Genomic DNA, 27,345 nt, shown 5'->3' on the forward strand with positions numbered 1-27,345 from the left:
CCGTAAGTGTACAATTTATATGGCCAGAAAACAACAACATGGTTCAGATAGTTATTAAAAAGTGGACCAAAACTGCCTTTAAAATATTTCCAAATTATTTCTTTGGTTTTATAAAACAACCTGAGTGATAATAACCTAATTTATCTAACCTAATTTATCTTTATCTAATATCAATTAATTATAAACAGACACACATACCCCAAACAAGCAAAAACCCAGAAAGCAGACACTTTTAACTTTCCTTTTTCCCAAAGAAACAAGGTCATTTGTGCTTTAGGGCTGTTGGCTTCTTGGTGACTATTATCCTTGCACTAAAAACAGCAAAAGACACTAGGGAGATTAGTAAATGTGTGTGTATGTGCACAAACAGCCATCAGAGACAGCAGCAGCCAGAAGAAATACTGTCCCGGGAATTAATAAATGATGATACTAGATACTTTTAAATTCTTACCTTCTTCTCTGCAACAGTATCTTCCTCTTCAGTCTATATTCCTTTAAAATTTATTCTTTCTGTTGATATTCTATACCTATAAGACGACCTTTAACTGTGGATCTCAAAGCTCTTCCCCTATGAACTTACCAAGTTTACAAAACCAGCACAAATTTAATAACTGGGATTATATGCAACAGGGTGATGAAACAAGCAGTCAAGTCCTAGGTTCAAATCCCTAATTGGCTGCAGGACCTCTACTGGGCTTCTTCCAGCTTTGATTCATCACTTATAAAACTTGTCTAATTGCACTTGCTCAAGTGAGATGTTCTTCTAAAAAGGGCTCAGAAACACCAAATACAATGTATATTAACATTAAATGATTACTCTACCATTGTTGTGAAAATTAATAAGCAGAAGCCTGGCCTTAAAAGGCTGTGGTCTTCAATTTTAGTTTTCTTCACTTCATTTACAAAAATTATAGGAGTTGAGGTTAACTCCCAGCCTCTGAGGGCCAATTTATGGGTGGACACGCCATTACAAAATGAGACTCATTTCTCCATGGAAATCATCTGACTCACGTGGAAAATATTCCCCAACTCCTTTAATAGACCAAATATCAATCACGGTCTTACCACCAAGTCTTCGGCTCTCACATAGCCTTCGTATTCTCTGAGAAGAGCAGAGGAAGACTATTCACTAATGAAACTCCTGAGATCCTCAAATACCTGTTTAACTGACATCTGCAGCTTTGTGCCTCATCAACAGGGACCTAATTTATGAACAGGGGAATTTGATCCTCCACTGGGAGGACAAATGGTTGTTTTGCAGCAACCCAAAGCGGTACTTTACTTTATTGTCATGCATACCAAGTAATCTGCTTAGAGTAAGAGTCATTCACATGAATTTTAAACAGCTGGCCTTTGTGGGGAGAAGGCCTTATGTGGGGAGAAGGAAATGGGGGTGTGTGCATGTGTGTATTTTTGAACCACACAGCCCAGCAACTTCAGATAAGTGAAATGGTACAAGGAGGGGTGAGGGAAGGTGATGGAATGGAGTAAAGAGGATGGAAAAAAGATGATAAACATTATTCTACTCAGAAATACTACTTCACTTGCACCTCTGTAAATATGTATGGATATTCACATGCTCTATACAGTCAGCCAAACAAGACCGGGAGCTGACTGTAGCTCATATCATGAACTCCTTATCACAAAATTCAGGCATAAATTGAAGAAAGCAGGGAAAACCACTAAGCCATTCAGCTATAACCTAAGTCAAATCTCTTATGATTATACAGTGGAGGGGATGAACAGATTCAAGAGATTAGAACTGGTAGACAGAGTGCCTGAAGACCTATGGACAGAGATCCATAATACTGTACAGGGGGCGGTGACCAAAACCATCCCAAAGAAAAAGAAATGTAAAAAGGCAAAATGGTTGTCTGAGGAGGCCTTACAAATAGCTGAGAAAAGAAGTGAAAGGCAAAGAAGAAATGGGAAGATATATTCAACTGAATGCAGAGTTTCAAAGAAGAGCAAGGAGAGATAAGAGAGCCTTAAGTGAACAGTGCAAAGAATTAGAGGAAAACACAGAATGGGAAAGACTAGAGATCTCTTCAAGAAAATTAGAGATACCAAGGGAACATTTCATGCAAAAATACACAGAAGAACTACACAAAAAAGGTCTTAACGACCTGGATAACCTCTGATGTGGTCACTCATCAGAGCCGAGCATCTTGGAGAGTGAAGTCAAGTGAGCCTTATAAAGCATTACTATGAATAAAGCTAGTGGAAGTGATGGAATTCCAGCTGAGCTATTTCAAACCCTAAAAGATGATGCTGTTAAAGTACTGCACTCTATATGCCAACAAACGGAAAACTCAGCAGTGGCCACAGGACTGCAAATGGTTAGTGTTTATTCCAATCCCAAAGAAAGGCAATGCCAAAGAATGTTCAAACTACTGTACAACTGTGGTCATTTCACATGCTAGTAAGGTAATGCTCAAAATCCTTCACACTAGGCTTCAGCAGTACACGAACCAAAAACTCCCAGATGTAGAACCTAGATTTAGAAAGGGCAGAGAAACAAGAGATCAAACTGCCAATATCTGTTGGATCACAGAAAAAGCAAGGGAATTCCAGATAAACATCTACTTCTGCTTCATTGACTACAATAAGGCCTTTGACTGTGTGAAAAATTCTTCAAGAGATGGGAATACCAGACCACCCTATTTGTCTCCTGAGAAACCTGTATGTAGGTCAAGAAGCAATGGTTAGAACCAGACATGGAACCACGGGCTGGTTCAAAACTCGGAAAGGAGTATGTCAAGGCTGTATACTGTCACACTGCTTATTTTAACTTATATGCAGAGTACATCATGCAAAATGCTGGGCTCAGTGAATTCCAAGCTGGAATCAAGATTGCCAGGAGAAGTAGCATCCTCAGATATGCAGAAAATATCACTCTAATGGCAGAAAGTGAAGAGGAACTAAATAGCCTCTTGATGAAGGTGAAAGAAGAGAGTGAAAAAGCTGGCTTAACATACAAAAAACTAAGATTACGGCATCCAGTCCTAACAGTTCACAGCAAATAGATGGGGAAAAACTGGAAACTGTTTACAGATTTTATTTTCCGGGGCTCCAAAATCACTGGGGATGGTGACTGCAGTCATGAAATTAAAAGACCCTTGTTCCTTGGAAGAAAAGCTGTGACAAACCTAGATAGCATAAAGCAGAGATACCACTTTGCTGACAAAGGTCTGTCTAGTCAACGCTATGGTTCTTCCAGTAGTCATGTATGGATGTAAGAGTTGGGCCACAGAGAAGCATGAGCGCTGAAGAAGTGATGCTTTTGAACCGTGGTGGTAGAGAGGACTCTTGAGAGTCCCCTGTACAGCAAGGAGATCCAACCTGTCAATCCTAAGCCTTCCCTGGTGACACAGGAGTTAAGAATCTGCCTTCCAATGCAGTGGATGTAGGTTCCATCCCTAGTCTGGGAAGATCCCACATTCTGTGGGGCAACTAACCCTGTGTGCCATACCACAGACCCAGCAGAGCCAAAAATAAAATAAATAAAAATAACTAATTTAGGGTTCAAACAAACAAAACCACCAGTCAATCCTACAGGACATCAACTCTGATTATTCACTGGGAGGACTGATACTGAAGCTCCAATACCTTGGCCACCTGATGCTGGGACTCATTGGAAAAGACCTTGATACTGGGAAAAATTGAGGGCAAAAGGAGAAGAGGCGACAAAGGATGAGATGGTTGAATGGCATCACTAACTCTATGGACATGAGTATGAGCAAACTCTAGGAGATAGTGAAGGACAGGGACGCCTGGCATGCTCCAGTTCATGAGGTTGCAAAGAATCGGACACGATTTAGCAACTGAACAACATTTACATGCAGCCTAACAAGAAGGAAATACAGGGATGAGCTAAATCTCTCAACTACAGATTTGGTTCTTTCAGACATTTCTTCCTTTGTTCACCCCTTTAACTATATGAGCATCTACTATGAAAAAGTACTGTGCTAGCCGGTGGGAATATAAAAATGAGCACAGCAGAACAGGGTGAGATGAATATGCCTTTAAGATTTTACCTACAGATTAAAGACAATGGAAATTCATTGAAGAGTTTTACGCAGACAAGTGACCTGTATGTACACTTTGAGTAAGTTTATTCTGGCTGGTGTGAGACAGACAGAGAGAATACATTTGGGGAAACAGAAAAGTTATCAACAGTAGCCTATGTGAGAGAGATGATGAAAGCCTGACCTATGGTGGTAGCAATGGAGATAAAAGAACTAATTAAGATGAACAAAATTTATGGTGTAAAATCAACAGCTCTGGGTGGACTGGATTAATGGTGTAAGGAGTGGAAGTGACTTTCAGATGTCTGGCTATAGAGACTGTTGATGCCATTCAGGGAGATAGAAAACATTCTGGAAGACAGCTCACAAGTCAGGTTTTGAATGTAAGGTTCGTGAGATTAAAATGCTTCTTTGACATGTTAAAAAGAGAACTGAACAGGCAATTAGGTATTACAAGTCTGGAGCTAAAAGTTTTCCAGTTTTAAAATATCTACCCCCCACCTCTCCCCTAGAATTCTATGTGGCAGGCATTTCTTTTCCTAATCTACCGGTAAGAAAACAGCCTAAGTAAATTCAGCAGCTTTACCAAGACCATCTAGTAGAGATGGGCTGGGATTCAAAGCCCAGATGACTGGCCTTCAAGGTGTCTTTACATTCCTATCGAACTTACCACTTCCTACATCATATGGTAGTCTTCAAACTTTAATTTCCTTATTAGACTTTTAACTCCTTGAAGTCAAGATCGTCTAATCCATCTTTTTACATTACAGTACCCAGCTCAAGGCATTGCATTTTGTAGGATGTTCAGTAAATATTATTCATCAATTAAATCAATGTTGGTTTTTTATCCAAAAACTGAAACATAAATGAAGTTGCCTCCAAAATGCAGTGTACCCTTAAACACTTCAGGTCATCTGGTACATAGCTAGGAAAACTAAAAGATTAACTCAAGGGCTCTTCCTTCCATTCTCCTTCCATTCTCTCCTCCTTCCCAATACAGCCTTTTCTATCAAATAACAGGGCCACAGTTAAAATTTGTCTTTTTCTCACACAACAATTAGAATTAAAAGAATACTAAGAAATTTGGTTTAGCAATTTTTACAATGGCTTATCTGAAAAGTCAGGGAAACTGCTTGAGTTCTGAAGGTCAATTCTCCTATCTACCACTCACAATCAAGTGTACCTTAAAAAATATGTAACTTACAGAAGAAGCATCACCTTTCCTTTTAATTTCTATTTTAAATGACCTTACTTAGTCTTCTCTGTCCCCATGTAATGCATAACACATGCAACTTTTGTGGTTAATAATTTCAGATCACTTCTATTTTAAAAGCCCTCAGACTAACTGAAGACATGGATAAGTTTTGTCTGTTCAAAGTTTAGCCTAATAAAAGCCAATTAATCAACTATGAAAAGTTATCCTGTCAACAAAAGTTTCCCTACTAAAGTCAGACTACACTTGCAACCAAGGCCAATTACATGGCTCTGATTGACCCCTCTTTAATAAAATGCAAAGAAATGAAAACGTCATTAAATCATCAGGCTAAAATATGTACTGGCAAAATCATAAGTTTATTGACATAAATGTAACAGAACTAATTAATTTCAATAAAAATTCCTTTTGCCCTCTTCAGCCAGTCTCTCCCTCTAATCTCTTCTACTCCATGTGATTTCTGTTTTTCAATCTGGTAACTAAAAAAGAAAAATTATAGGCTTAGTAAATGGTCCAATATAAGAAAACTGCATAAGTCTAATCAGTTATTTGTGCTAAATATATTTTTATGGGTCAATTTTCTAGTATGAGAACGGGAAAAGATTATTCTGAAACTTTCAACAATTTTCAAGCCGTGAAACAGTTCTAGGTCTTTTAACCCTAATACTTACTGATGGTCTCCATCTTAAAAAAAAATTAAAATTGCCCCTTCCATCCCTAGATCAACCACGGTGAACAAACAACAGCTCATACTCATCCAGACAGGACAAAGATGAGCTCCACCGTAAAGAATGAGGAATGTGCCTACACTGCATTGGCTACATGACTCAGGACTCCTCGTTTAGAGGAAAAGCCGCTGTATGAGGAAAAAACACTTTTGAAGCAGTGGCAGAGAATGACCTCTTCTCAGCAACCAGGCAGCATAAACTAGTGAGAGGCTTTGCGGAACAAACTATGAATATGTTTTTGCCTTGTTGTAGAAGCAAAAGCAAACAGTCATACAAATCTGTCCTTTCCTCTTTCAAAGTAGCACTGTTTAGAAGGCCAAATGAACACCAAAAGAGCCTAAAATAGTTAATACTACACAAAATTACTTGTTTCAAATGTCCACAGTTGCTCTTAATTTCCAATTATCTACTCCTTTTACATCAAGAGCAGAATGTTCACTCATTAAGCATTTATCTAATACTTACTATGTACCAGGAAACATGCCTGATTGCCAGGAAGGGATCTTTTCTCTAGGCCCTAGAGAATAAAGAGAAAGTAACTCTGCCCTCCAACCACTGTAATGGTCTGTCCAAACAGACCATTATAATCACCAGCAATCAGTACTTGAAAGAATAAAGTCAGGGTGCTCTTGCAGGAACTGAAGGGAACTCAAGTCACCCACCAACCCAATACCGTGCATTCAATAAACATCTGTGGAGTGCCTCAATGTTTGGGAAAAGCAGTCAGGGAAGAAATAACACCTATACTCAGTTTTGAAGGATGCACAGCAATTATTCAGATGAAAAACACCAAAACAAGAAATCACAAAGCCCTTCTTTAAGCAAGTTAGGAATTTTAAAGACTGTAATTTGTATCCTCAAATGACCAAAAGCTGGCACACCAGCTTTATAGTCCTCTATAAGAAGCATATAAGATCAACAATCTTTTAATATCTGATCTAGTGCACTCTACTCTACTCCACTGTTACTGTGTGTGCCTCTCTCCTCTATCCTGAAACAATGATTAATTCACAACCACTGCACTTGGAATCTCATTCTCTTTCCTTTTCTACTCCTCAAACAAATCAGTTCTACTATAGAGGTGCCGAGGTCACAAAGAAAAATGCCTAGGGGTATGTAGATGATCCTTAAAAGTGTGATTGCTTCTCAGTTTTAAAAATAAGAAATCAAGGGTTTTGCAGGTAACTCCTGTTTTCAGTTAATGGCAGACTAGGTGAAGTTTCCTACTGAGAACCGAAGAGAATGGCTTTAACACCCCCTCTCCCCCCACCACTGCCCTCTTCCTCTGCTCATCTGTCTCACTTAAAAAAATTTTTTTTTCATTAGAGAATAATTGCTTTATAATAATGTGTTGGTTTCTGCCATACGTCAACGTGAATCAGCCATAGGTATACATATGTCCCCTCCCTCCTGAACAACGCCCTCACCTCCCTCCCCATTCCACCTTCAAGGCTGTCACCCAGCACTGGGTTAAGCTCCCTGTGTCAACAGCAAATCCCCACTGGCTATCTATTCTACACAGGGTAATGTGCGTGTTTCCATGCTATTCTCACAATTCATTCCACTCCTTCTTTCCCCCACTGTGTCCACAAGCCTGTTCTTTACATCTGACAAGCAAAAAGCCAAAAGTGAAGAGAAAATGAGAACTCAGAGAAGAAAGCAAACAAGGAAGCCCCAAGGGTCTTTGTTTGATCCCCTAAAATTAGAACGCTCTTCTGACAGAAAGCAAAGCCCCAGGTTTCTGACAAGGTAAGGAGTCATAATAAATAATGAATAGATATTTATTAGTAAACAGGTAAATAAATAAATGGGAGGGAGGAGGGAAGGAGGAGGATAAAGACGTTTGTCACAATAAGCTGAGACTCGAGAGTCACAATCTTAGGGTGGAAGTGAACAGGAAGTAAAAGATCCAGGGAAGAGTTACAGTCCTATCTACAGAGGGAATATCTTCGGTGAAGCCTGTTTTAAGGTGACCTCTAGATCACCTGTGTCCACAGATACCCGACACGAGCAAGTTCTCTGTGGAGAAAAGAACCTTGCTATGGGCTTCAAATGAATCTTATAAATAATTTTTCAAATACAACATCCAGCTTGTAACAGAGTAAGAACTAGCAGGAAAAGAACAGATAATTAAAAAAAACCTACAGACTTTTGATCTTAGACTCAAGGAAACAACTACATTGACTACCCTTACAGAAATGAAATAAACTTCAGACTATCTGCAGGGAACAGAATATTTTAAAAATAGCCAATTTCAGGGCTTCCCTGAGGGTCAAGTGGTTAAGAATCCACCTGCCAATGCAGGGGACACGGGTTCGATCTCCGCTCCAGGAAAACCCCACATGCTGTGGAACACCGAAGCCCAGATGCCACCACTGCTGAGCTCACGTGCTGCGGCTACTGAAGCCCATGCACCTAGAGCCTGTGCGCTGCAACAAGAGCAGCCTGTGCAACGGGAACCCTGTGCACGGCAATGAGCAGCAGCCCCCCTGACACAACTAGAGAAAGCCCGCATGCAGCAATGAAAACCCAGTGCAACCACACAAGACAGTGAGATACACTATATATTAAAATAGTCAAATTAGAAAAAAGACAGCACCAAAAGCTGGTGAGGATGTAACAGAAACTAAATTAGAGCAACAGAAACTGACTGACTTCTGATGAGACTGCAACATAGTATAGGAACCTTGGAAAACTCTGGTCACTGATTACAAAGTTACATAAACACTTACCATAAACTCAGCATTCCCCACCAGGTATTTACTCAAGTAAATGTATGTTCTTACAAAAACCTGTACACAAATGTAGACAGCAAGTTTATTCATAATTGCAAAAAATAAAAGGGAAACAACCAAGATGTCTAAGAGGTGAATGGATAAACAAATGGTATGTGTATAACACACAATGGAAAATAAGTTATTGATTTGTACAACATGGATGAATATTAAATATATTTTGTTAAGTAAAAAAGCCAGATCCAAAAAGCTAGATACTGTATGTTTCCAATAAGACATACTGAAAAAAAAAAAAAAAGGAATGACCAACACAGGGAAATGCTACTGTTCTTTTTACTATTAATTTGCTACTCTTAAGTATTCTCAAAACCCACACAACTGTCCACGACAAAGAGTGGACATTACTGGTTGCAAATTCCTAGATATGTCCACTAAGAGCACCTAGAAGCTGTGCTAATGAGTAGCAACAAGAATAACTAGTGTCCAAACCTTGGTTTCTCAATACCTTTCTCCAATAAAAAGGAATGAGGGCTCTTTAGAGAAATGGGTGATTATAGGATTGAGTCAGAGTAAATATAAGAAAAAGGACATAATTGGTAAAAATCGAAATACAGTCCACAATTTAACAGTATTGTATCAGTGTTAATTTCTTTTTTTTTTTTTCAGTGTTAATTTCTTAGTTTAATAAAGTGTCATGGTTATGTGATATGTTAACATTAGGGGAAGCTGGGTGAAGGGTATGTGAGGATTCTATCTTTGCAACTCTTGTAAATCTAAAATTATTTCCAATTACAAGTTAAATACAGACAATACTAGGTGCTAGAGAGATAGGGAACAGCTGAATACTCTTCTTACACTGCTAGTGGGAATGCAAACTAGTATAGCAAAGCCCTTATGGAAACAGTGTGGCAGTTTCTTATTAGAAAGCTACAAATTTTCATATAACCTGGCAACCCTACCATAAAGCCTATACAAGTGCATTTACAGCAGCTCGACTCATAATCACCAAAAAATCTTAAATGGATAAGCAAACTGTTGACAATAAAAAGGAACTGACCACTGATATACATAATTTCAATGCATCTCAAAAGCAATAAAGAAGCCAGTTTTCAAAATATTATATATTGCCTGATTCAATTTATCTAACATTCTCAACAAGATAAAACTATAATAACAGAAAATAGAATAGTGGTTGCCAGAGAATAGGGGTGGGAGGCTGGGTAATATAGAGAGGTGATATAATTGTTCTGTGTCTTGGTTGTGATGGTGGTTACTTCCCTGGTGGCTCAGACAGTAAAGAATCTGCCTGCAAGGCAGGAGACCTGGGTTTGCTCCCTGGGCTGGGAAGATTCCCTGGAGAAGGGAATGGCCACCCACTACAGTATTATTGCCTGGAGAATTCCATGGACAGAGGAATCTGGCAGGCTACAGTCCATGGAGTTGCAAAGAGTCGGACACGACTGAGTGACTAACACACAGAAAGGAAATCAGTTTTACTGTATATTAATTAAAAAAATAAAATTTAAAAAAGAGGGAAAATCCTATCATATGTCGTATCCTAAAACACAGGATAACACGAGGGACAAATTTGAAATATTGAGAGGAAAAAGACTTAGTAAAGCTGATACAAAAAGAAATGAAAATCCTGAATATCTAGCCATTTCCATTTCAATCAGTATGATAACTGGCTATCAGTTTTCAACCTCCTTTCCATCCTAATGTTTCCCTACTGCATAGCTTAATAATTCTATAGCACTTTTTATTTATCACTGTGCCTAAGCCATGCTGAATGTTTTATGAATATTTGATTAACTGATATTAAGACAGTAACAGACAATATATTGGCAACAATCAAACCTGTCTGCATATGGATCTGCTCCTCTTCAACACTGAGAAAAGTAGTTTGGCTGTACAGTGGATATTTGATCTGTAGCTGATTTTAAAGTTGCTCTTCAGTCTTACATGTAAATTTTATCACACACATCACTAACACCAGAAGTAAAACAGTCATACTATCACTTCCCAATGAGATATGAATTTAGTCAATATGTGTGGGAGATGTTTCTTTAGAGCCATGAGCTTTTATGAGGCCATGTAATTTACCCATGTAATGAGCATCCTTGATAGAACTACAGAAACAATATAGTACTCTGTTACTGAAAAACATGAACCTTGGATTTATAAGGCTTCATGAGGTGGTAGAAAGAACAGGAACACTTGAGCCATTAAGACCAAATATGGCTCTGGGACTGTCGTTTAACCTATCTGACTTCACTGAGGAAATTGCAGGATATAAGGAGTAGCAGTCTCTCCCTCTCCCTCCTTTAGTATCATGGAGGTAGGTTACCTAGGAGACAATCATACTTCTTGCAGATGATCAATAAGCAATAAAAAATAGGGTGGGTTGTCCTAGACTTGCCAAAAACAAATAGGTTGGAAACAGGACAGCAAACTTTATCTATACAGCTTCCAAATCTAAAGAAGTGTGAATGCCTATACCTGTACTGTTTCTTGGGATTTAAAATGATCACTTTTGAAAATAAGAAGCCCAGTGAAAGTGAAAGTCACTCAGTCATGTCCAACTCTTTGTGACCCCATGGGCTGTAGCCTGCCAAGCTCCTGTCCATGGAATTCTCCAGGCAAGGATACTGGAGTGGGTAGCCATTCCCTTCTCCAGGAGTTCTTCCCAACCCAGGGACCGAATCCAGGTCTCCTGCACTGCAGACGGATTCTTTACCAGCTGGGCCACCAGGGAAGCCCAAGACCTATGTAATACCTTTCCCATGTTACAGTAGGTGAATCTGAACAACTTTTACAATGTCACAGAGGGCAAGTGATTTTAAAATATTCTGTCTAGATTCAAAACCTATTCATTCTGTTTTATAGCAAACATACATACCCTACTTAGCTCACACAGTCTCTTTTCGCCCAGTTTCTAAAGCTGAGATAAAATCCACACATCACATCTATCATTTAAAAGTGCACAATTCAGTGGTTTTTCTAATGTTTTTAACACGCAACCGTCACCACCATATGATTACCTGCACCTCCAAAGAAAACAAACATCCCATAGTAGTCACTCCTAATAACTCCCCACCCCGCCCCCCACGTCTTAACAACTATTCATCCGCTTTCTGTCTTTACAGATTTGCCTATTCTGGACATTTCATAAAAGCAGAATCACACAATACATAACCCTAAGTACCTGGCTTCTTCCATTTAGCATGTTTTCAAGGTTCATTCACGATGCAGCTTTACAACAGTTCATCCCTTTTTACGGCTGAATCCACTGTAAGGATATACCACATTTTGTTCATCCAGTCATCAGTTGATGGACATTTGTTTTCACTTTACGGACATTATGACTAATGCTGCTATGAACATTCTATGCAAATTTTCCACAGTGTTTTTAAAAAGTGAATCAGCTATTAAGTTGAATTATGTGTTAAAGATTTTCATGATAAATAATTAGTATTTTTAAGTGTGACTTGGTTGCCAACACTAAAAACCAAATTAATGTTGTTTTTTATAAGAAGAAATGAGAAAAGGTAGGTAGGTCTGTCTTTTCGGTAACAATGATTCTGCATTCCTGCACTGACCACATCACTTTGGATCTGCTGACTGTGATTATGCAGTCAAAGATACCACAGGTAAACCTGGACAATTCTACACATTTATTTTGCTGGCCTGACTCCTGCAGGTATTTCGATTAGCAACCCCTGAACTATACTAAACATATAAATTTATAAATAAATTTAAAACTATTTTAAAAAGATAACTAGGGAAAAATACGGGCAAAGAAAATGTTCAGCATGATCAGATGCAACAGTAATAAGCCCATTTAAGCTCTCAATTTAAGACCATTTGCTCCTTGGTTTAGTTTCCATTACTAGTTCAATTAGAGCTTAAAAAACAAAAATCATGGAGTAGTTCGCAGTATGTTTTTGGCCAATTAGAAAATACAGAACTGACGAGATTTATAGAAAATTTTCAATGATCAAGACCCCCCTTCCTCTGTACTCCAACAGCATACTTTGCTTATCTCCTCCATTTAGCACTGTCACTGTACTGTTTACACCTCTGTCGCCCTAGCTAAACAAAGCTTCAAAGGCAGAGAAATTGCTTTTGCATCTGCAGGAGTCTATCACCGAAGCTGACATACAGAATATATGCAGAAAATATTTGTTGGACACTGTGACACCTAAGCAATAAAAAACAAAGCAAGAGGTATAATTCTCCCACACCGCAGACAATACTACGTATGTACATATGTATGTATGTGTTAGTCGCTCAGTCGTGTCCGACTCTTTGTGACCTCACGGACTGTAGCCTGCCTCTGTCCACTGGATTCTCCAGGCAAGACTACTGGAGTGGCTTGCCATTCCCTTCTCTAGGGGACCTTCCCAACCCAGAGACTGAACTTGGGTCTCCTGCTTTATAGGCAGATTCTCTGCAGTCTGAGCCACAGGGATGCAGACAATAGTACAAAGATACAATAATCAAAACAGTGTGGTACTGATACAAAACCAGACATATGGATCAGTGTAACAGAATAGGGCCCAGAGATAAAGCCACACACCTACAGTCAATTAATCCTTGACAAAGCTGGCAAGAATATAAAATAGAAAAACGACAGTCTCTTCAGCAAATGGTGCTGGGAAAGTAATTCAATGAAGTTAGACCACACCCTCACACCACGCACAAAAATAAATTCAAAACGCTTTATAGACTTAAACATAAGACACAACTCTATAAAACTCCTAGAAGAAAATAAAGGCAAAATATACTCTGACATGAATTGTACCAGTATTTTCTTTTCTTTTCTTTTCTTTTGTACCAGTATTTTCTTAGGTCAGTCTCCCAAAGCAAAAGAAATAAAAACAAAAATTGGATCTAATCAAACGTATGACTTTGCATAGCAAAGGAAAACAACAACAAAAGAAACTGAAAAACCAAACCAAACCAAAACATGACAAGACAATTTAAGGAATGGGAGAAAATATTTGCAAATGATACAAACCGACATGGGCTTAATCTCCAAAATATACAAACAGTTCATACAACTCAACAACAGCAAAACCAAACAGATCTTAACAGACATTTCTCCAAAGAAGACACACCAATGGCTAGAGCATGTGTGCATGCTAAGTGGCTTTAGTTGTGTCTGACTCTTTGCGACTCTATGGACTGTAATCCGCCAGGCTCCTCTGTCCATGGGATTCTCCAGAAAAGAATACTGGAGTGGGTTGCCATGCCCTCCTCCAAGGAATTTTCCCAACCCAGGGATCGCACTTACATCTTTATGTCTCCTGCATTAGCAGGTGGGAAGCCCTACAGATAGCCAGTAGATACATGAAAAGATGCTCAACATCACTAATTACTAGAGAAATGCAAATCAAAACTACAATGAGGTACCACCTCACACTGGTCAGAATGGCCATCATTAAAAAGTCTACAAATAACAAATGCTGGAGGGGGTGTGAAGAAAAGGGAACCCTCCTACCCTATAGGTGGAAATATAAGTAGCAAAGGTAGGTTTGATACAGTCATTATGGAAAACAGTATGGAGGTTTCTTAGAAAACTAAAACTAGAATGATCTAGCAATCCTACTCCTTGGCATATACCTGGACAAAACTGTAATTCAAAAAGATATATGCAACCCTATATTCATAGCAGCACTATTCAAAATAGCCAAAACATGGAAACAACCTAAATGTCAATCAACAGATGAAGGGATAAAGAAGATGTAGTACGTATATATACAATGGAATACTATTCAGCCATAAAAATGACATATGCAGCCACATGGATGCAAGATTATTAGAACTAAGTGAAGTAAGTCAGAAAGACAAATATCGTATGACATCAGTTGTATGTGGAATCGAAAATATGGCACAACTGAACCTATCTACAAAACAGAGAAAGACTCAGACACAGAGATCAGACTTGTGGTTGCCAAGGAGGAGAGGAGAAGGAAGAGGGATGGGCTGGGAATCTGGGGTTGGTAGATGCAACCTACAACATTTAGAATGTTGTAGCTCCTACTGTATAGCACAGGCAACCGTTACCAATCTCCTGGGATAAACCATAATGGAAAAGAATATTAAAAAAAAAAAAGAATGCACACGTATGTAAAACTGAGTCACTTGGCTGTGCAGCAGAGATTGGCACAACACTGTAAATTAACTATATTTCAATTTAAAAAATACTGTGAAAAATAACCATACAAATGATACAGTATTAAAAATAATAAAAAGGGGAAACTGTTATTTGGACTAAACAAATTACTTCCAACTGGAATTCATCAATGAGATTGGAGGTCCATGAATTCCCTAAAGTAATACAAAGTAGCATGTACAGTACATTTTTTGAAATAAAGATCTGTAGCTTTCACTACAGGCTCAGATAAATCTGTAAACCCCAGCAGAATTAAGAATTGCTAAGTTAGACAAAAGGAGAGGTATATTTTTAACACTGCAGAATATCAATTTTTAAAAGTTAACTTGATGGGAATTCCCTGGTGGTCCAGTGGTTAGGACTCCATGCTTCTACTGCAGAGGGTACAGGTTTGATCCCTGGTTGGGAAGAGGCTGCAGGCTGCACAGCATGGTCAAAAAAGGTGGGGCGCGGGGGGGGGAGGAGCTAACTTCATAATTTACATAAATATTAAACAATTTAAAAAATTAAGTTAGTATATCCCATTATTTCCGAAAGGAAGAGGGGAAGAGAATGTATCCTAGGTTTCAATTTATATTAAAGCAGGAGACCCATGCCTGATGAATGATTAACAAAGTGTCAGCTCCCAGAAAAGATACAGTGGCATTCAGAGTCAGAGGAGGACACCAATTTTATACAAGGGAACTTGTTTTGCTTCACGTTATTGCTTAAACAAATAAGAACTCAAATTTCTTCACAAGTGCCCAAACTCTAATCCTTTAGTCTCACATTTTAAAGTATAACCCCTGAATTATATGTGGAAAGGAAACTGCTTGAGGATCAGAAAGATACACTTTAAAATGGTCTTTTCTAAACTTAAAATCAAGACTATTTTCAGATCGGCATCCCCTCGAACCTTAAAACTGTTAAGACACTCAGTTACTGAACTTTCTCAACTAGCGCTTACACGCAGCCTTTTAAAAACTCAAAACACAAAGAGAAAATAGTATTTGTAATAATGGATAAATGATCAAGACTTTTGGACTTAAGGTCACTGGTTTGGAGGCCCTGTACTCTGCCCAAATGGCCTGAAGTCTGAGGGGACCAGAATCTCAGCATATCTGTAACTCTCCCTGACATAGTCCACTGGCTGAAAAATTCTGATTTAACTAAAGAGATCATGAGCTGAATTGTCAAAATCCATGCAGTAGGCTGAGAAAACTATTTTCTTAGTGCTCCTTTATTTTAAGAGATACACAATTCATCTTTCGCAGCTTTCAAGTACAGTTCACTAATATACTACCATTTCTTCTGGGAGGTCATCCATCCAGGTCACTGGCACAAGAAAACCAAAACAATAAGCACAACCTAAACCTCCTAACCCTATAGCTTGAAAGAATAACCCAAAAGAAAACAGGTCAATGGTGGAAATAAATGAGGATTAAACGAAGCGATCTTCTTTCCTCTATTTTAAAATGATTCTCCCTCATCTATCAAACTAATGCCATAAGTAATGGTGTTTTATTTTTTCAATTTGGGAAAAATACAGAGGTAAAAATGTTAACAATTGAGCTCCTTGACAGTTTGCCATACCCACTCCAACCCTCAAATTCCAAGATCCCAAGAGCACACTGAAAAACAAGAAAACTACCTGGTTCAAAGCTAACAGTGTAAATTTTTTTAGATCCTGTTATGGGTCTGAATTTGGAATATAAATTTCACAATAATACCTGATATAATCCTAACAAGGGCTTCCCTGATAGCTCAGTTGGTAAAGAATCCGCCTGCAATGCAGGAGACCTCGGTTTGATTCCTGGGTTGGGAAGATCCCCTGGAGAAGGGATAGGCTACCCACGCCAGTGTTCTTGGGCTTTCCTGTGGCTCAGCTGGTAAAAGAATCTGCCTGCAATGTGGGAGACCTGGGTTTGATCCCTGGGTTGGGAACATCTCCTGGGGAAGGGAAAGGCTACCCACTCCAGTATTCTGGCCTGGAGAATCCCATGGGCAGAGGAATCTGGCAGGCTACAGTCCATAAGATCGCGGAATCAGACATGACTGAGTGACTAACACTATACTACTCTAGCACATACAAATATTCCTGAATCATTTTGCTGTATATCTGAAACATTATAAGTCAACTACACTTTAATAATACTGAAATCAAACATCCCCAAGCAGTTTGATCTGAATTAACACAGTTCTACCTCAAACACTCGACATAAGTATGAAGTACAATACTGTTTCCAATAATATAAAATACAATAAATGGTAGGCAAAGAAGCTATTACCTGTGTCTTTTTACCAGGCAACACAGTGAAATAAAGTCACAATCTGCTACTCTATTCCACTTGCCACCACCCTCCAGAACCAAAAGATTCATTGTAACCTACAGTAATCTAAAGTATAACCCATATATGTATGTAATAACTATCGTTTGAATGTCTCTTATAAGCCAGACATGGTATTAGATGTAGATTCCCATTTTAGAAATAAACATGGATTCAGAGGATAAATAACCTGCCAAATATCACAGGACTACTAAGTAACTGACGCCAGATTTGAACCCAAGTCAAATATTGTTTCAAAGCCTAAACAGGGATTATTCTTTATTAACTTAACACTATTTCCCCAATTCTGCATACTGATTCAACAACAACCTATCATTTGTAATATTAAAATGAAATGGATTTCTTTAAATTTGGAGGCAAGGTGAGGGGTGAGAGATTTGAGTTTCGACAATCTCGAGTCTTTGTTATTCTCTTACCTGAACAGGCTGGCCACAATGTCACAGTGGTATAAAAAATCAGATTTGAAAAGATGGGACAATTCCCAAGGCAGATGGCTATTTGTACTCATTCTATACAGAGTCATAAATATACAGAGGACTGTAAGTACTGATGAAGACAGGTTTCTGCTATGCCTAAAGGTGTGTGTGTATGATTTAAGAATACAGAGCAAAGAAAGCAAGTCAGTGGATTACGTGAGTGAGCAAGACACACAGAAGATGTTAATGCAGGAAAAAGTTATCCTCCAAACATATCCCTAACACACAATACACAAGTTAATTCCCAAACTGTGATCAAAGAACCATCAGGAATAAGATCTCTGATGTCAGGTTCACAAGTCCATAGGTGAGCAAACTTTGAACTTTCCCCAAGTCTGAGATGGAAAGAGTCACTTTTCTATCTAGAAGCAACAGAACCCTAGATTCACCAAGATAGATAACACCCTGACCATGTTCACTGTAGATGAGTAACTGAGGCAATCTACACTGGGCATGAGTTACATACTGACCCACCCCTAAGCAGCAATTCAGTACCTCACCCATCCAACAGGCCACATTAGAAACAGGAAGTACAGGTCGAAAGGCCTCACTGAAAAGTAAGAACTCCTGGCAGCATTAAATGAGAATCAAGAGTATCGGCACTGGCAATGAACACACAGTTTTCACTGACAGGGAAGGAAAAGGTACCTGGCATTTTATAAATTATCTCCTTTAATTTTCAGTTGTGAAGTGAAAGTCGCTCAGTTGTGTCCGACTCTTTGTGACCCAAATTCTCCAGGCCACAATACTGGAGTGGGTAGCCATTCCCTTCTCCAGGGGATCTTCCCAACCCAGGGATCGAACCCAGGTCTCCCGCATGGCAGGCAGATTCTTTACCAGCTTGAGCCACAGGGAAGCCAAGAATACTGGAGTGGGTAGCCCATCCTTTCTTCAGCAGATCTTCCTGACCCAGGAATCAAACCAGGGTCTCCTGTATTGCAGGCGGATTCTTTACCAACTGAGCTATGATAACTAGCTGCTGCTTTAGTTATTAATCCTCACAAGAATATTCTGAGGTAAGTACTGACGCCCATTTTATAGATGAAGGAACAAAAGGCTAATAAATAAGTTGCCCAAGGTAGTTGTTATCCCAATTGCAGAGATGACAAAATCCAGGCTTAAGAGTTAAGTAAACTTGGTTACTAAACCCAAACTTGGTCTCATTCCAAAGCTGAAGCTTTTTCCAACTATCCTGCTGGCTCCCTCCCTTAGTTCCCCCAGTAATCTTTTCTTTTTCTTTTTTATTGAAGGGCAATTTCTTTACAGAATTTTGTTGTTTTCTGTCAAACCTCAATATGAATCAGACACAGGTATACATATATCCCCTCCCTTCTGAACCTGCCTCTCCATCCCACCCCTCCAGGTTGACACAAATACCCTGTTTGAGTCTTCTGAGCCATACAGCAAACTCCTGTTGGCTATCTATTTTACATATGGTAATGTTAAGTTTCCATATTATTCTTTCCATACATCTCACCCTCTCCTCCCCTCTCCCCATGTCCATAAATCTATTCTCTGTTTCTCCATTGCTGCTCTGTAAGTAAATTCTTTAGTACCATTTTTCTAGACTCCATATAAGTGCATTAGAATATGATACTTATCTTTCTCTTTCTGACTCACTTCGCTCTGTATAATAGGTTCTAGGTTTATCCACCTCATCAGAACTGACTCAAATGTGTTCCTTTTTATGGCTGAGCCCAAGTAATCTTGGTTAAAGAATTTCATCAAGAATCAGAAATCCTGAATCCACTGCCTACCAAATTTCCGCAGCTGTTTCAGAAGCTATACCTAAGATACAAAGCCAGTAAGAGTTTTCATAAGAAACCACTCCAGAAAGCTGCTGCTATGGCTTCTCTGCCTTTTGGCCAAGATCAAGTGCAGAAAGCTGCCAAGTTACGGAAGGATACATACATTACGACAAAATGACACTCAATTTTAAGTTTGAGGTCAAGGACCATCTAGAGATCAGGTAGGCACAGCACCTACCTGAAATATACCAGGCACTCACGGCTTGTTGAAAGAATTAACATCGTTTCACTGGTTATAAATCTAATAAGGTCAAATGACTATTTTGTACTTTCTGATATGACATGATTAAACTTTTAGGAAAATAATTTATCCATTCATTTTAACAAGGTTGCTTTCTTAAAAATTACAGAACATTAATGAGATAGCTAAATTGAGAAATGCCCACTAGGGCATTAGTCATAACTTCAGAAAAATTTCAAGTGTTCACTTTTCCAAGCAGATTAAAATGTTTCAGCTAATAGAAATCTGTCAGAAAAATCCACAAGACCAGAAAATGTGAAAAGAAAAAAGTGGCCAATATAAAGGCATTTAAGACATGACACATATAAAATTATAAAACATTATTCTAAGTATACCCCGGTATTTAACCCTAAAACCCTCACTTCAGATAACAAATACTTTCTATGCAAGAAAACACTATCATCACTAATGTAATAAAAGCTTGCCCACCATAGTAACTGTTGCTAAGTACATTTCTTATGTCTAAGGCTGAAAGACACAGACTCTGTAGAAACCAGTGAAAAGTCACTCCTAGTATACTATTAATTCTTTCACCTTCAACTTTTAAAAAGATAACACTTGATTACTATAAGTGAAGGAGAAAAAAGTTTGGTCAATAAATAGGTCAGCTGAACTCTTCCTTGGAGAAACTACCAATTGCCTATAACCCAATGTAAATATTTATTACAATGACAGCAGTTCCTTTTTCTTAATAATTCTAGAGGAATTTTTTCCTTTGAAAAGCTAGATGGCTTAGATCTCAATATATTAAGGAACAACTAAATGACACAGTTCCATTTTAAATTATCCCTTTTAGGAGTTCAAGGAAATCTGGGTGTATGAAGACACGAACATTCTTGTGAAACAAACTTGGTCCAGGTCACCCAATGAATTGTGACAGACCAAGGATCAAATCCAGCTTCTCATTTTAAATTAAGGATCACAAGCATTACCTTAAAACAGTAAGTCCTTACCTAATCCAATGCCAAATCACGTAATTCTGTTTCTGAACTTGTACAAATTGTACTGTAATATTTATGCAAAAGATGTCAAACAGTTGTCAAAACAATTATCATAAATGTAACAGTTAACATCTTTTGGGCACTTCCTGTGTTAGGTGCTATGCTAAATGTGTTATGTTACCTCAATCAATCCTCACAATGACCCCACGAGGAAAATGAGGCACAGAGAGAAAACCTATGTAAGGTAAAATATAGAAAAAGTACAGGACCAAGGTACACAGAGAATATATTCTTAAAGCCACGAATCCCCACCGCCTGGACCAGGATTCTAGGCCAGCTGTAGGACTGAGATACTTGGTTTAGTCACTTCACCTTCAGGTGGCCCAATTTCCTTTACTCTAAACCTAAAAGTCAAACAGATAATCACAAAAGTCCTTCATATCCTGAAATGCTCTAATTTTGTAATCATCTTTCTATTCAGGTAACTAACTCAAAGAGAAACCTGTCTTATTTCCTCCATCCTCTGAGGTTCCCTTCACTAAAGTTTAGAGTCCACATTTTATGTATCTAATTAGTAACAAGAAGGCCTTTCTTAAAAGTCAGAAGTCTTTTCTGCAATTATGATTCCAAAATTGTATTCTTTTTAAAACTGTATTGGCTTTTTTAGAAACTGATAGTTGATTTACAGTGTTACAGTAGTTTCAGGTGTACAGCAAAGTGACTTAGTTATACACATATACCCAAATCTTACTTATGGCTGCTATGAGCCTCATGGCTGTGCACGGGCTTTCTCTAGTAGATGTGAGAGTAGGCTATTCCCTGCGGCCCCTTTTCTTGTTGGGGGCACAGGGTCTGGGCGCACTTGCTTCAGTAGCTGCAGCACGCGGGCTCAGCAGTCACGGTGCATAGCTCTGTGGCATGTGGAATCTTTCCAGACCAGGGATCGAACCCGTCTCCCCTTCACTGGCAGGCATATTCCTATACACTGTACTACCAGGCAAGTCCCCAAATCTTATTCTTAACCTCAAGTGACCAATGACAATGACTGGACTTCCTTGGTGGTGCAATGGTTGAGAATCTGTCTGCCAATGCAGGGGACACAGGTTCGATCCCTGGTCCGGGAAGTTTCCACATGCCGTGGGGCAACCTAGCCTGTGCCCTAGAGCCTGTCCTCTGCTACAGGAGAAGCCACCTCAATGAGAAGCCTGTGTATCACAACTAGAAAAAGTCCATGCAGCAACGAAAGTCCAGCTCAGCCAAAAAAAAAAAAGGGGGGGGGGGCAATGACAGGGAGAAAAGACCTTGTAACAATTTTGGGTTGGGGTGGGAAGTGTGAAAGAACAGACTACTGTATATAGGTGGTTATCAACTCCTAAAAAATCATCACCCATTTTCAGTTCTTCTAAAAAAAAAACAGGAATCTTTAAAGGATTGTCAAATAAACTCAATGCTTTATTCAGCTAATAAAGATGAAGGAATTATCCAGGATGCTTATCACAGGCATGGAAGAATCATCAATTTATAGAAATTCTACCAAAATGGCCTAGAACTCTAGAATCTGTTTTACCAAGCTGTTCATCTAGGCCCTTCAAACTTCATCTAATGACACATGCTTACACATCTAGGAAATGTGTAAGGATGCTTACACATCTAGGAAGAAGCCTAGGTTCCACTTAACACCATTATTCTGTGAGGTCTTCCAGGACCAAATCTCCACTTTACAGAATAATCTCTGCTGTCTTTGTTCTCTAGAAAATAATCCCTGAAAGATTCTTAAATAAAGTAAGCAAAACCCCTCTAATTCATTTTCTTTTCTTTTTTTTAAATTTATTTATTTTTTATTTTACTTTACAATTCTGTATTGGTTTTGCCATACATTGACATGAATCCACCACGGGTGTACATGCGTTCCCAAACCTGAACCCCCCTCCCACCCCCCCTCCCCACAACATCTCTCTGGGTCAACCCCGCGTACCAGCCCCAAGCGTGCCATATCCTGCATCGGACATAGACTGCCAATTCGATTCTTACATGATATTATACACGTTTCAATACCATTCTCCCAAGTCATCTCATTTTCTTTTAAAATTCTTCTAATTAGTTTCCTATTGTCACTGGAACAAACTACCACAAACATAAAACAACACAATTTATTATCTCACAGTTTCTATAGGGTAGAAGGTAGGGCTGGCTGGATTCTCTACTTAGGGTCCTGCAAGGCCAAAAATCATAGTGTCTGTAGGGCTATGTTCCTTGGTGGAAATTCTGGGGTAGGGAATCTGCTTTCAAGCTCATTAAGATTGCTGGCTGAAAGAGGTTCCTTGTGGGCACAGGACTAAGGTCCCTATTTCCTTGCTGGTTGGTTGTCAGCTGGTGCTGATGGCATTCCTTCTTGTGCTTACTACGTGGCCCCCTCCAGGAACGGTGGTTGAGTCCCTCTCATGCTTCAAATCTAACTCTAGCTGGATAAAGTTGTCCGCTTTCCTGTGAACAGACTGGACCTACCTACCCAGAAAATCCAGGATAACCATTTTGTTAGAATTCTTAAACCAGTTATATCTGAAAAGCCCCTTTTGCCACAAAACAGTAACAAACTCAGATTCCAAAGGATCTTTGGAATAGAGTCCACCCTAATGGCCTCCAAAGACTCATACCTCTCCCAAATGCAAAAACCATCCAATTCATCATAAGGTCTTATTTCATTAAAGCATCAACTCAAAGTCCAAAAATCTCAAAGTCCAAAAATCTCATCTAAAGTTCATCGATTCAAAACTCCCAAATCTCACCATCTAAAGCAGGTGTGGATGAAGCTCTGGGTATAATATATGAAGTGCAACCCCCTGGAGCAAAATTTCTAAAAAAACACCAAAAAAGACAACTAGTTTTCTGTTCCCGATCTGTAATGGTGACACAGCCATAAGGCAATAGTCAAAAACATTCCAGTTCAAACAGGGAATATAACTATAAAAGAAAGCAGGCAAAATATAAGGGAAAGTGGATCCATCGGTCCAAAGCAGTTTCAAAATGTGGGCAAACTCCTTTACATTTCAAAGCCAGGGAAATCTCTTCTGTAACCTTCAGTTCTACCTCTTTGGGCTCTTGGTTCCAGCCTCTAAGTCACCCTTTTTTAAAAGAAAAGAACATGTTCATATCTCTAGTTTTACCAGCCTGCCTCTTACTAGTGAAAAAAAAATCTGGGGGAGGGGAGTGGTTGAGAGCCCCCTTTAATTTCCTACTCTATGTTTTTCAATCGAGCGGACATTGTTTCTGTTAGAATAAAATGCTCAAGAACTTAGACAGCTTCACGTGAATTTCACGACCCACATCTACAAGTAAACCAACACTTCGCTTGGAAAGCTCAGCTAAACATCCAAGTTCATCACTTGCAAGTTTTCTTCTCCACATGACCTCAGAACACAATTCTAAGTTTATTTGCCACTATGTAAAAAGATCCTCTTTTCTCCAGTTTCCAATGTATACCTCACTTCCACTCGAGTCCTCATTACTTCTACTAACAATCTGTTTCTAGGCCTTTTCTATCTCACGCTCCTCAAAAACCTGCTGGCCTCTTCTACTGCCACTTTCAACGTTTTTATGTAATAGTACCCCATTTCTGGTACAAAAATTTATACTAGTGTTCTACTGCTGCCGTAACAAAACCACAAACGTAGTGGCTTAAACCAAGAGAAATTTATTATCTCATAGTTTCTATAGGTCAGAAGTTAGGTGGGCTTGGCTAGGTCTTCTGCTCAGGGTTTCACAAGGTCAAAATCAAGGTGTTATCCTTGCTGGAAACTGGGGAAGAATCCACTTTCAAGCTCACTCAGGTTGTTGGCCAACTTCAGTTCCTCGTGGTTGTAGGACTGTGGTCTCCATTTCCCTACTGGCTGTCAACAGGGGCTGGTCTTTGTTACTAGAGGCTCCCTGCATTCCTTCTCATGCTTTCCATGTGGCCCCCTCTAGCAACAGCAAATGGAGTCCCTCTCATGATTCATTCTCTCCGATTTCCCCTTCTGCCCCATCTCTCTTGACTCCGAGCTGGAGAAAGTTCTCTGCTTTTAAGGGCACATGTGATTAGATTGGGCCTACCCACAAAATCCAGGATAATCTCCCTGTTGTAAGATGTTTAACCCTAATAGCATCTGCAAAGGCCTTTTACCATGTAACATATTTACAGATCCGGGAATTAAGAGTTTGGATATCTTAAGGGTGGTGGTGGTGGTCACTCTGCCCACTACAACTCCAAACCCTAAGTAAAGCTTTAAATTCAGTTCCCAAAGAAAATTTCTTTCTCCAAGAGTGTGTGAAGTAAAGATATATGTTCAGAGACAGAGACAACGGTAAAACCAAGGACTCACCCTGGAAGAGACTGGCTAAGCAAAAGAAATTAAAAATATACTTGTTTCATCCCTAACCAGTTATGCAATTAACACACTAGGTAGAAACTCACCCTTTGCTCTCCCTTAAATGTGTGCTTCTCTTCTCTACTGTATTCCATATAAAAGGATATAACTAGACATATTTGGGTTTTGCTTTTTAAAAAAAGTTACCCCAGGGTGACCTAATTTTGTAATCAGTTGATAAAATGATCTAAGCAAACTTGAAATATTTTCATTCTTTCTTAAGTCACACACCCTCCTCCAACAGCAAATGAAAGTCAAGTATTTCAAAGTCACAGAAGGACACAAACCAGTCTAGGCAAAACTGCAGGTGAACTTTTAAAAAAACCACGAGGGAGAACTAGCATTGGTCCTGGTCTTTCAGTTCAAGGTCCACCAAGACAGTTTAGCCAAGTGACTTAGAACAAAACACTACAACAACTACAAATATAATATTCTGAAGCCTTGCCTACTGTCAGATTATTGACCACACACTTTACCTAGATTGGAAGAACCCCAAATATACGAAGCAGGCCCTTTAAGAAAAGCGACATGTAAGGTCTATCGAGCACTCACGACCTGCCAGGCACTGTAGTAAGCACCTGACACAAATTATCTTACTCACTCACCACAAACTTATCCTCTAAGAAATATCATCATCCCCATTTTACAGACAGAAAAACAAAGATTTACAGAAGTTAGGTCACACAAGGAAACAGCAGTGGCACTTCTAATTGGGAATCCAGAGATGTACTGCCACTCCTTAGATGGAATGGACTCTTCCAACTCTTAGAAAAATCTTCCCTTTCTAGCTTTCTTTTCATTTCCTCTCCGCACGCCCACTTCTCATAGAATTTAGCAGTTGAAAAGGTAATCAGGCCTCCCCAATTAATGTGCCACCTCGTTGCCAGAACTCTTTCCTTCTCACAATAGCAATAGCCAAGAACCAACTTCTCCTGACCTCAACTTTGCTTCCCAAAAACAAACTACATAAGCTCCACCCATCACCTGCCAAGGCAAGAAATGTTCCAACGCTGCAAAAACAAAAACACAACCGAAAACAAAAATAAAAGTCCTACTCTTCAAAAGGTCACAAACACGTAAACTCAACCAATCTTTCATTCTGTGTACCTCTCCTCTTCCACCCAAGCTCCCAACTAACCTTAACTCCAACTCCACCCGTTCTACCCCACTTCTAGGTTCCCTTCCCGTTTATCTTCAATGACCTCGCCCCGGGTCGCCTCCACCTTGCACCCCAGTGTGCAGGTGGGAAGTCCTGCCTCGCGCAGAGGGATCTTAGGGGGCCCCCACTCCAGCAGCTCTGCTCCACAGGAAGGTCCACCCCAGCCTACACTGAGGGCATCAGTCCCCTAGACACCCTCCGCTAGCACCCCCCTGCGGCCCCACCCCTCAAGCTCCCTTCCCCCTCTGGCGACCCCCTTCTCCAAGTTGCCCCTAGTCCCCGCCCCAGCCCAACCCTCTCCCCGGCCATAAGCTGGGCTCGAGAGCCAGCTCCCATCCTCACATCAGCCGCTGCCCCCAAAGCCTCCCTCCCCGCCCTGGGGAGTGGCCCCAGGCCTCTCCGATGAGCTGCAGGGGCCTCGGATGGTGAGGGGGGAGGGTGGGGGGCAGGGGAAGGCGAAGGGCCGCTCCGGAGTCTGCTGGAGGCGTGAGAGGCGGCCGCGCCCCGCTGCCCCGTCTGGGCCCACCCGCACCCCACAACGACCTCGCCTGGCAGCTCCCACGGTACCTGGGGTGGAAGCGGCAGCGGCGGCGGCCGCTCTCCCCTCTCCTCACACAGACAATATGGCGGCGGCGGAGGAGGAGACACACGGCTCGGCCGCCAGCCGCAGGGACCAGAGCGAGGCTGCAGCCGTCGCTGCCGGAAGCGGAAACCCCCCTCCGACCGGGAGGCGAGGAGGGACCGCTTCCGACTCCTCCCCCAGCAGAGTCTCGCAGAGTGCGGCCATGCTGGGATGTCTCATTGAATCCCTAGGGGTTCAGTTCTGAACTGCGGCACAAAATGGAAGGCGTTCTTATCGTAAATCATAATAAGGAGACTTGCAATAATTAAGCGAACTTTATTGCAGTACCTGTACGAGCTGACGAGAGAGAGAACACTAACCTCCCCCTTAGTGTACAATTGGTTTGACCTCAGGTAAGATGGCGGTCCCTAGGTTTCCTGCATTTCATCCAGTTGGCAAGTCCTACAGTCTGCAAGCCGGTCCGCCTTTCGTGAAAAGAAGCATGCGCGACCTGCAGAGCTGGAGAGCGAAGCATTTTGGGAATTG

The 27,345-nt window shown here is 40.1% G+C and overlaps 1 protein-coding gene across 1 annotated transcript in view; it reads right to left on the reverse strand.

The window, feature by feature from the left end:
• CSNK2A1 (casein kinase 2 alpha 1) overlaps positions 1–26,935 on the reverse strand; it is a 57,204-nt gene extending 30,269 nt beyond the window's left edge. Inside the window, exon 1 of the mRNA XM_040247633.1 lies at positions 26,805–26,935. The gene's annotated coding sequence lies outside the window, so the exon portion shown is untranslated. The remainder of the gene's footprint in view (positions 1–26,804) is intronic.
• Between the last annotated feature and the right edge of the window lie 410 nt (positions 26,936–27,345).

The sequence above is a fragment of the Oryx dammah genome, unplaced genomic scaffold (genome assembly GCF_014754425.2).
Source record: "Oryx dammah isolate SB20612 unplaced genomic scaffold, SCBI_Odam_1.1 HiC_scaffold_10, whole genome shotgun sequence".
Taxonomy (NCBI): Eukaryota; Metazoa; Chordata; class Mammalia; order Artiodactyla; family Bovidae; genus Oryx; species Oryx dammah.